Source organism: Delphinus delphis, chromosome 13 (genome assembly GCF_949987515.2).
Source record: "Delphinus delphis chromosome 13, mDelDel1.2, whole genome shotgun sequence".
NCBI classification, from domain to species: Eukaryota; Metazoa; Chordata; class Mammalia; order Artiodactyla; family Delphinidae; genus Delphinus; species Delphinus delphis.
In genome coordinates, this window is record NC_082695.1 from 18,523,620 (window position 1) to 18,535,117 (window position 11,498).

Below are 11,498 nucleotides of genomic sequence, written 5' to 3' on the forward strand. Positions count from 1 at the left end.
GCCAGGAGCCTCCACCCAAAATGTCAATTCCAACCTCTTTTCTGTAAAAGTCTGTACCTCCCCCAGGCTCCAGTCTGAATGGTCTCATTGAGCAGCTCAGGAAACTTCCCCCAAATCTTTTGCTCATCTAAGGAGCTGCAAGGAACGGGAGGTGATTCCCTACCGCTCCTAGTATCTCTGCCAAGGAGGTGATTCTGCTCCTGTGATGACGCTTGGGGCTGCTGGAAGGGCTTGGATAGGGGCGATCTGGCTGAACGGGCCCCCGCCCCCAGTTCTTTCTCCTCCTCCTTACACGTACACACACACACACACACACACACACACACACACACATACACACACACGCCAGAATGGACGTAAGCAAGACTGCAAAGGACTCTACACAGAGCCCATCACCCAGGCAGCCCTGGCTGCTGGCTCCAAATGACGGGGAATCTCATTCACCAGAGTATCACCCCCGACAAGCACCTTGTAAAGTCAACTTGAAAACACGTCCAGCTCCTTCTCCCTCAGAACTCTGAACTGGCCAAGAAGGCGGTGATTCATGAACCAAATGAGAGGGGCCCACTGCCTTCCCCCCGGCCCAGCTCATCCTGAGAAGCCCTGGACATGCCTGCCTTGGGGACCCAGTGAGATGCCTGGAGGAAGGACGCCTGGATGAGCCAGAACGTCCAACCCTCTGCCAGAGGAGAGAAAGTTTGTCATCTACCCAGAGCTGGGCTGTCACCACTCAGGGTTCTTTACTCACCTGGCTCTGGGCACTGAACCCCAGCCTCCAGGAAGCGGCTGGAACAGGCAGCCCAGATGGGGGACAGGAATCCTTTCACAGCAGCTCTGCACCCCCTCCATTATGGTGCCCTCCTAACAGGTCCAGGCCCCTCAGCCCTTACCTGAGGGTCTCAGCCACTTGCAAACTCTGCCAGCGGAGCCCAGCAGGCGCCTGGGGTCTCTGTCTCTGTGACTCCCGCGTCCCGCTTCGTGCGCCCGCTCTGGGGGCACCTTCCCAGCTGCCAGCTGCTGCAGTGGCATCAAGGAAAGCAGAGACTGGATTTTCTTTCTCGCCACCAAGGCGCTTCCTGGCGGGCCCGGGGGTCTATTTCTCCGGGTGTGGTGCAAGGGACATCCTCCGCGCCTCTAGCGGGAAAGTGGAAGAGTGTACGTCCTGGGTTGCAGCGGCGACAGCGGTGGCCTGGGACGAGGAGGCGGTTGGCGACGCCAGCTGGAGAGCCGGGGAGGCGGGCGGAGGCGAGAGGAAGTGAAAACCGGGCTCCTACGAGCCTGGCGCTCGGGCGGGCTGGCGGGCGGCACTGCGGGTGCCCCACTCCAAGGCGAGGCCCCGCGCAGGCACCCGCCCGGGGATGCCCGGGCCCGCTGTGCGCCGAGCACGGGCTGCGGCTGGGCGCGGGGCTCCCGCCGCCTCGCTTCCTTCTCTCTCGCTGCCTCCCTCGCTGCCTCGCTCGCTCCCCCGGACTTCACGTCTGGAGCCCGAGCTCCCCGCGCCGCCGCCGCCGCCGCCGCCAGCAGCGCGCCTCAGCCCGGCGCGCTCCTCCGCGCGGAGCCACAGCACTGCCTACCGCTTAACTCCTTGCGTGCCACCTGGCCCTCCCGCAGCCTCCCGGGGAGCTGGGCAGACCCGGTGCCAGGCCTGTTGCGGAGCTGGGGCAAGGGCCTCAGCCTCCGAGCCTCAGTATCCTCGTCTGTAAAATGGGCTCTAGAGACCCACGTCATAGGGTTGTCTGGAGAATTAACTGAGACGATTGTGGGAAGTGCCAAGCTGCCTGGCATTGAGTAAGCACTCGATAAACGGCAGAGTATTTGTTATTGTTGCTGCTGGTTTTGTTCAAGAGGCTTAACACGGTGCCTCACAATGGTAAACCCCCAATAAATGGCACTCTGGGTTTTTTTGGGGGGTGGTGGTGTTAGTTTGTTGTTTTACAAACTACATAGGCAGTAAGTTTAAGCTGTGTGACCTCTGGCTGATCACTTACGCTCTCTGAGCCTGTTTCAGAAGATTCCTTCCGAGTTCTGTGATGTTGGACAGGTCCCCCCTCTGAACCTCTGTATCTTCCTCTGTAGAGTGGGATGGTAGATAATGCCGGCCTTCAAAGGATCTCCAGTGAAACTCTGGGAAAGGAGTCCATCTCATGGAAGAGCGACCACTGAGTGAGAGCCTCCTAAACGCCAGACACCTGGCTATGTATTTTCAAACACATCTCCTTAAGTCATCAAAACAACCCTAGGAGGCAGCTAGTTCCATTTTCATCTTTCAGATGAGAGAACTGGGGCTCAGAGAAGTTCAGAGACTCACCTGGCTTAGCACAGCTAGAAAGTAGCAGAGCTGGGATTTGTACCCTGGACTTTCTGACTCCAAAACCATTATCTGTTAAGCTTGGGACTCAAGGAGAGGCTTTAAAGTGGCCCTTTGCAGACTACTCCTCATTGAGACTAGCAAGAAGAATTCATATCTGCATTTCTTTTATCAGAGCGATTGTTTTCCCAATTATAAAATTAATTATTGTTTAATGCAGATAATTCAGAAAACACTAAAAATATGAAGAAAAGCAAATCAACCTCACTCCCATCACCCAGAGATAATGATTATTAACATCTGGATGTAGTTCCTTCCAGTCTTTCTTCCATACCTACGTGTAAAAGTAGTTGGCACAAAGAGAATCATCCACTCTGTATCAGGAGATGGAGAGGGCTTGGCAAATGCAACTCATAAATCCTTTGCTAAGGCTGAGCTCCCAGTTTTACGTGAGAAAAAGACACGTAAATGCTCACTCAATGGCGGCCATTGCTTTTTATCAGAAAGAAGTGATCTGAATAATACTAATATCGATTGCCAAGAATTGCTGAGTCCTTGCTAAGCAACAGGCACAATTACTGTTAATTCTTTACAAACATCTTAGGTGGTAAATATTGGAATTGGTTCATTGAAAGATGAAGTCACAGAAAACTGAGGCCCAGAAGGGTGAAGTCATTTGTCCAAAGGCACACAGCAAGTTCATGGCAGAGCTTGAATTAGAACCCCAGCTTTTCTGCCCACCCCACCACTGGGTGCCAGCATTATTCCAAATGGCAGACCCTCTGCACCTTTCCCATGCCCTCCTCTTCCCACCACAACTCACAACCCTCTTGCTCTATCCTGGAGACAAACCTCCTCTGGGGAGATGTCCGGGGACTGGCACCTGGTCAAGGAGCCCACTGCAGGATAGTAGGGGGTCTGAGGAGGGTGTGATTAACCTCCAGCCATTCCCAGTCCACCTCTGCCAAAGCCCACTTCTTCCTGTGCCTCCCTAATCTCCCTTAGGAATGGGAATTGGGCTCCTCACAAAGTGGAAAGAGCCGCAGGCTTGAAATCCAGCAGGTGAGGCTCAAGTGCTAGGCAAGTGTCCTTGGGTTGGTCACTCACCCCTTGGAGTCTCTGCTTCATCACCCATGAAAGGACTAATAATGTCTTTCCTGCCTGCTTCTTAGGGTTTTGGGAAAATAACAGATTGGAAAGCACCTTGAGAGTGGCAAAATCATAAATATATAATGGTGATGTTATAATCATTACTGTCATCATCATACAAGCATATAAGAACAGAGTACCATGGCCCTGTGAAGTGCTGAAGAGTGGGAGCACTGGAGACAAGTTTGTTTTTCCCCATATGGATGACCCATCACGATGTACTGAAAGAACTGTCCTTCCCCCACTGATCTGTGGGTCCACCTTTGTTGGATATAGCATATATCCCCACGTGCACGTAGACTGGTTCAGGGCTCTCTATTTGGTTCCATTGGTCGATTTGGTTATCTTTACGTTAATATCGCATGGTCTCAATTACTATAGCTTTATAATAGTCTTGACATCAATAAAACATGTTCTTTCATCATTCTCTCTGCAAGACTATCTTGGATAGTCTTGGCCTTTTGAATTTGCCTATTAATTTTAGAAGCAGTTTATCAGGTCCCTCATACAACAACAACAAATTCCTGTTGGGTTTGGATTGGGATGACACTGAGTCTACATATCACTTTGAAGAGATTTGCCATCATTACAGTATTGAGTTTTCCAATCCCCCTACCTCACACCATATACAGAAATAAATCCCAATTGCACTGTAGATCTAAATATGAAAGGCAAAACAACGAAGTTTCCAGAAGCCTATAGCAGAGGCAGTCTTTATAACCTTGAGGGTAGGAAAAGACTTAAACAAGGGAAAAAGAGCTATTCATAAAGGAAAACACTGATATATTTCATATATTAAAATCATAAGAGCTTCTCTTCACTAAAAGACACCATTTAAGAGAGTGAAAACTCAAGGCATAGAGTGGGAGCAGACATTTCCAACACCCAGAACTATGGGCTCCTATTCAGAACTTATAAAAAAACTTTCCACAAATCAATAAGTAAAAGACAGAAAACCAAATCAAATGCTCAAGAAACTGGGACAGAGGCTTCACAAAAGAAGATGTTCAGAGAGCCAATGAACTCATTAAAAGGTGTTCAACCTAATTAGAAATCAGGGGCATGCCTATTAAAACTGCAAGGAGATACCATTACACTAAAATTACAAAAACTGACAATCCCAAGTGCTGCTGTTAGGAGTGTAAATTGCTACAAACGCTTTGAAAAATTGTGTGGCACATCTACCAAAGCTGACTATATACCGCCTCTGACCAGCATTTCCACTTTTAGGTATATATCCAACAGAAATGAATGCTTATGTCCACCAAAAGACATTTACAAGAATGTTCGCAGACAGCAATCTTTGTTGCTCACAACAGCACGTTTTAACGACACACATGAACATATCTATGAAACACAAATGGACTCACAGACATGGAGAACAGACTTGTGGTTGACAAGGTGGGGTGGGGGAGGGAAGGATTGGGAGTTTGGGATTAGCAGATGCAAACTATTATATATAGGATGGATAAATAACAAGGTCCTATTATGTAGCACAGAGAAGTATATTCAATATTCTGTGATAAATCATAATGGAAAATAATATGAAAAAGAATATATGTATAACTGAATCACTTTGCTGTACGGCAGAAATTAACACAGCATTGTAAATCAACTATACTTCAATAATTTTTTTTAAAACAATCACATTTTAAACTAATCTCAAATAACTCAAATGTTCACCAAAAACAGGTTGGATTCACTGTGTATAATAGCTGGTGGAATACTATACAGCAATGAAAAGGCCCAGATTCCAGATATACACCACAGGGTAAATCCAACAAGCATAGCGTTGAGTGATAGAAACTAGACACCAAGGAATACCCCTATAGGATTTCACTTACATAATGTTTGGATGAAGGCAAACTCAACTGGAGGTTGGAAGCCAGAATGATGGCATCTCTGAGGAGGATGAGCGGTGTAACTGGGAGGGAGCGCATGGGTTTTCTGGAGTGCTGGACATCTTTTCTTCCTTGATCCAGTTGGTACCTACACAAATGTTTGTGATAAGTCATTGAAAGTTATGTTTGTATATTGAGTATTTTTCTGCATGTGTGTTAATTCCACTTTTGAAAAAGCTGTTTTTTAAGTGACAATTCTTAGGCAAAACAGAAACAGGTTCAAATCTGTTCTCTGGTACCTTCTGGCCATGTGACCATGGTCAAGTTATTGTATCTCACTGAGCCTTGGTTTCCTCATCCAGAAAATAGGAACAATAATTGTACCTACTTGATGGGGTGCTGTGAGAATGATAGGGGTTCAAGTGAAATAACAGATGCAAAGCACTGCATTCAACCAATATTGGCTGACAATGATCGTGAATCATATTCTGCAGTAATATATATAAAAGTATTATGTATAAAGTAAAGGAGTGCCTGAGAAATAATGGAAAGAACTGAGCTTGAACCTCAGCGAGGGTTGCCAGGTAAAAGACAGGATGCCCAGTTAAATTTTTAGGATAAGTCTATAAGTTTACATGGGACGTACTTAAATCTTTTTTCATTGTTTATCTGGAATTCAAATTCAATTGGGTGTCCTGTATTTTTATTTTGCAAACCTTGCAATCCTAACCTCATAGTTACCAGCAGTGTGCCCTGAAGTAAGTTGCTTGACCACTCTGGCCTCGGTTGCCTAATCTGTAAAATGGGAATAAAGGTCCCTTCCAGTATTGACAAGAGAATGAAACTGATTAAATTAGATTTGTTGCCGGCATGCATCGAACACTCTGTATTTGTTCCTTTCACTTCCCATCATCTCCATCCCTCTTCTTCTGTTTTTTTCTTTCCTTGCCTAAGTCTTAGGGTTACCAGAGCTCCCCACAAACATAGTTTAGCCCCCTTGCTGGCCTTTGAAACTAAGAGATGGTGATTAGCTATAAAAAGTAAGTAGCAAAGTTGTAGGGTTTTTTGGACTAAAACACACAGTTTTGGCAGGAAGGGCCAGTCTGCTGCTTCTAGGCTCAAACACTGGGCAAAGTCTAATTTGAGGGGAGGACTTGCTCCACTCTCTGCTTATCCCTGCCATCATCTGTGCTTCAGGTTTCTGAGAAGAGTCTCATCCTCTCTCCATGCCATCTATTTCAGCTCAGAATGTTATTGTTTCTGGCTAAAGTCTGTTGCAGGACTCAGAGAAGAGAGGCAAGAAACAAAGCGATCTTTGAAATAAACTATAAAGATCAAAACGGTGATGTAAGAGAGCTTCTGAGCATAAGAAGAGGTAACACCTCTGAGCTACTTTCATAAAAATGAGCCACTAACCCATACATCACTGTCATTTGGACCCCAGCATCTAAAAATAGGATTTGCTCTCATTTCCTGAGTAGCTGATGCAAATGGAGAGACTATGAGAGTAGAGAACGGGCTGTGTCAGGCGGTAAGTAACCCCCCACTTGATGGCATTTTTCTCAAGTGGAAAGGAGGAGAACTTGCCTCCAGAAATGCTAGGCAAATCCTGGCAGAAGTCAGAAGGTTAAGATGAAGGATGCTGGAGTTAGCCCGACCTGGGATGCAGCCCCAACTCTGCCACCTCCTAGCTGTGTGGCCTTAGGTAAATTAATTAACATCTCTGGGCTTCATCTTTTAAAAAATAGAGAATGAGGATTTTGTGTGGATTAAATGATAGGCATATATAGACTGTTTCCCACAGTACATGTATTATGCACATAAACCATGACCTTTTTATTATCATGTTTCCAGATGGAGAGGACAAAGCTAAGGCGATGTGAGGATGCCATTCATTTAGGGCTCTGAACAGAATTCCCAATTCAAGCATGTGTGGGTTTCCCAGAGTCAGACTTTTTTTTTTATGCATTAAGCAACTGACTCACACATCACTGTTAATGTGAGGGAAAGAGACTAAGGTTGAGAAGGGGGAATTGCAAAGGTTGCTGTGATTTTGTCCTGGTGCAGATACACAATGGAGGAGGTCTTCTAACTGCAAGGAGTTTGGGCACGACGTCCAGGGTGGGCTGGTCACTCCCTCTGACACCCTGCATTTCTGCTTCTTCCGTGGAATCTCTCTCTGCTCCTTGACCCCACCATTCAGAGCCCTACTGTGAGTTCCCAGCATCTCCCATCTCATCTGACAGCAACTGGTGCTTGGTCAACCATGCAAACTCCCAGAGATCAAGAGTTGTGTCTTTTAACCACTTCTCTTCGCCTAGCACCCAACACAGTGCTTGGTACATGGTAGGTTGTCTTAGACCATTTGGGCTTCTATAGCAAAAATATCATAGGCAAGCTGACTTATAAACAACAAAAATGTATGTCACAGTTCTGGAGGCTGGGAAGTCCAAGATTAAGGCACTGGTAGATTCAGTGTCCAGTGAGAGCTCATGTCCTGGTTTATAGATGGCCATCTTCTTGCTGTGCTCTCATATGGTGGAAGGGGGCAAGGGTTTTTTTGGGGGTCTCTTTGATAAGGGCACTAATCCCATTCCTGAGGGCTCAATTCTCATAACCAAATCACCTGCCAAAGGGTCCCACTTCCTGATACTATCACATTGGGGATTAGCTTTCAACATGTGAGTTTTAGAGGGACAAAAACATTCAATCTGTAACACAGGTGCTCAGGAAGACATAGATGAATGAATGAAACTGTCCAGTATTCCCACAGATATATACAGATTAAAAGAAAACCTGGTGTGATTAAGAAAATTCACCCATTAAAATTTCAGTAAAAGAGGGAAAGAGACATAAATGTAGAAGAATGTATACTGAGGCACCTTTTAATGGCAGAGCAGTGGGAAGAATCTAAATGCTAATCACCAGGAGAATGGATGGATCATTTCTGGTATATCCTTGAAGGGAGGCGCTATGCAGCAGTGAAATGAATGAACTAGAACTCTACGTATCATCATGAATAAACCTCAAAAATTAGTATTGAGTGAAAAGAAAAAGCTAGTTGCAAAAGGACACAGACAGAATAATACTATTTAATAAAGCTCGAAAGTCTGAAAAACAATTCAGAATATTTTTATGAGTGCATACATGTAAAAGCATAGAAACACATGCGGGGCTGATGAACATCAAATTCAGGGGATAGGTTACCACTGCTTAGGGGGAGGGAGTGGGACTGGGAGGATTCCAGAGAGTTTTAACTATGTTTTTAATGTTCTATTTCTGAGATTGTTTGGTGGATGCACAGAAAATGTTCTCTGCAGTTTTTGGTGTGCCTGAAATATTTCATTAAAGAAAAAAAAAGAAAACTGAAGCAGCAGTTGAGAGTGAAGGCTAGAATAGAACTGGCTTAATTCCTATCCCCGTTCTGATATTTGCTGTGTGTCTTGAGTAAGGAATTTAGCCTCTCTGAGTTTCAGTTTCCTCAACATTACAATGGGGATAATAAACCTTGGAAGTATTCAATGAGATAATGTATACAAACGCTGAAAACCAGGCAAGCACTCAGCAAATAACTGTTCATATCATAATTAATTGTCAACAGCAGTCAATTTCAAATCATTTGAGAACTGGAAACATCTAACAAGATCACTCATTTCTAATCTGTCTTTGCAGATAAAATGGTTGAGACTGAGAGGTTGAGCAAGTCATCTGAGGTGGTGGGGTACGTGGGAGGCAGATTTGAGGAGCATCTGTGTGAGGAGGACCCCCTCTGGGTTAGGTATGGGGTCTCTGCTCCAAAGCTCTTCCTATGAAACCTGTAGAAACCCTCACTTCCTTCCAAGGGACCGATGATGGTCATATGTGAGACCTGCTAAAACTGAGACATAGACCCCAGAGGCAGGGGGGATCTGTCCTGGTGTGGCTTCACCCCTTCCTCTCCCAATCCCAAAGTATATCGATATCAGCATGAACGAGATTGAGAAGAAGAATGTTTACGAGCTCATTCCTTTCTACTTTATATTTTTTTAAACAGTACAAAACCTGATACCTAACACAGACATGCATCACTCTTCACAAAAATACACTTACTGTAACTAGATGGCACTATTTGTAATAGCCCCAAACTGGAAACAACTCAAATGTCCATCAACGAAGAACAGACAAATATTGTTGTATTCATTCAAAGGAATATGATCCAGCAGTGAGAATGAACAAACTACAGCTGCCACCACTGCACGGATGAATGTCACAAACATAATGTGAACAAAAGAAGTCAGCCCCAGAGATATCGTCTGCTGCCGTTTATATAAAGTTCAAAAACTGCAAAACTAACCAGGCTGCTAGTAGTCAGAAGAGTGGTTACACTTGGGTGGGAGGCTGCTGATGGAAGTGGGCTGGGAGGTGCTCCCAGGGGCTGATAATGTTCCTTTTGTTGATCTGAGTGCTGGTGACATGGGTGTGTTCTTTGTGAAATGCATGAGCTGTACACTTATTATTTGTACACTTCTGGACATATATTACACTTCAATTAAAATGTTCCTTGGGCTTCCCTGGTGGCGCAGTGGTTGAGAATCTGCCTGCTAATGCAGGGGACACGGGTTCGAGCCCTGGTCTGGGAAGATCCCACATGCTGCGGAGCAACTAGACCCGTGAGCCACAACTACTGAGCCTGTGCGTCTGGAGCCTGTGCTCCGCAACAAGAGAGGCCACAACAGTGAGAGGCCCGCGCACCGCGATGAAGAGTGGCCCCCGCTTGCCACAACTAGAAAAAACCCTCACACAGAAACGAAGACCCAACACAGCCAAAAATAAAAATAAATAAATTAAAAGATGGCTCAACATTAAAAAAAAAAAAATGTTCCTTAATGTAAAAACTTGCCAATTCCAGTCTTTCAACCTTTATTAGTTACTGAAGCCTATGTTCCATCACGGATCAAGTCACATAATGAAGGAGGTAAGTGTAGGCCTGTAAATTAGCATCCTCTCTTAAGCCTTGACCTTGAACATACCAGCTGAAACCAGCTTCCCTTTCTGGCTCACTGAAAAGGGGGATTGTCTACCCAGGACCTGGCCAGGTGGAGACAAGGGCCATTACTCAGGACACCCGATCCAGAGAGACAGGCAAACACCCAAATTATCTGATTTGGCAGCTTCCTGGGATCAAATGACCCAGATAATGGTCAAACTGCCATGGTGACACCACACGTCCCAGCCAAAACACCCACAAGGTAGACTCTTTCCCTGGGGCCATATTTGTGGGCAGAGAGTCCTATGCCAGCCCCGGGTCTAATTTCTGCAAGAGGAGCTTCGGGGGCTCTTTGAGACTCTGCAGAGGCCACAGAGAGGTAAGCTAGTCTGGATCCCTGTGGGGCTCCAGGCAGGCCTCCTTCCTGGTCCTATGCTGAGGCTCTCCCACGGCCTCCCCCGGACACAGCTCTGAGCCACAGAGTACGGATTATCTCATTTAATCCAACAGCCCTAAGAAGGAAGTAATATCCATATTATTATTCCCATTTGCAGGGGATGAAACTGATGCACAGAGAGGTTAAATGAGTCACCCTATAGTGAACACCAGAAAGGAATGGAGTCATTTATTTTTTAACCGATTCCCTCACCAGCCATACCTTCTGCTGCCATTACTTCCTCTTCCTTCCTCCAAGGATGCTCTTCTAGCTACTCATGCATCAGGCCTCAGGGAGAACCTCATTTCGGCGGACAGTCAGGGAGCCCGGGTCCTCTGTGAGGCAGGCACCAAGATGGAAGGAGATATACATGGGATTTATTGAAGCAAACTTCCATACAGGTTAAAGAGAGAGGGAGCAGGATTCAGCAGAGAAAGGCTTCAGACTATGATGCAAGTCTGACATCAGGAAGGGAGAGGGAGAAGGAGGAAAGACTGTGCAGGAAGAGCCTCAGACACAGCACAACTGTGAGAAAGGCTTAGGCAGCCCAACTGGAGCCCCAGAGCAAAGACTACCCATTGGTGGAGCCCAGGTTGGGCAGGGATGGCTCAGGCTGCTAGTCTTCAGACCAGCAGACCCTGGGATATGTCGGCACATTTTACAGAAGGCTAAATGAGCATCGGTTTACTCAGCACATTGGTTATGAGCCGGGGTACAGAGCGCCTCTTAAGAGCACCCATTTTAATTATTTATTGGATGGCTGTCTTACCCACTGGGCTGTAAGCTCCACACGGGCAG

The 11,498-nt window shown here is 46.1% G+C and overlaps 1 protein-coding gene across 1 annotated transcript in view; it reads right to left on the reverse strand.

Annotated features, from left to right (window-relative positions):
- Window positions 1-939, reverse strand: part of WSCD2 (WSC domain containing 2) — a 98,445-nt gene extending 97,506 nt beyond the window's left edge. The window contains exon 1 of the mRNA XM_060029413.1: window positions 891-939. The gene's annotated coding sequence lies outside the window, so the exon portion shown is untranslated. The remainder of the gene's footprint in view (window positions 1-890) is intronic.
- Window positions 940-11,498: the final 10,559 nt, after the last annotated feature.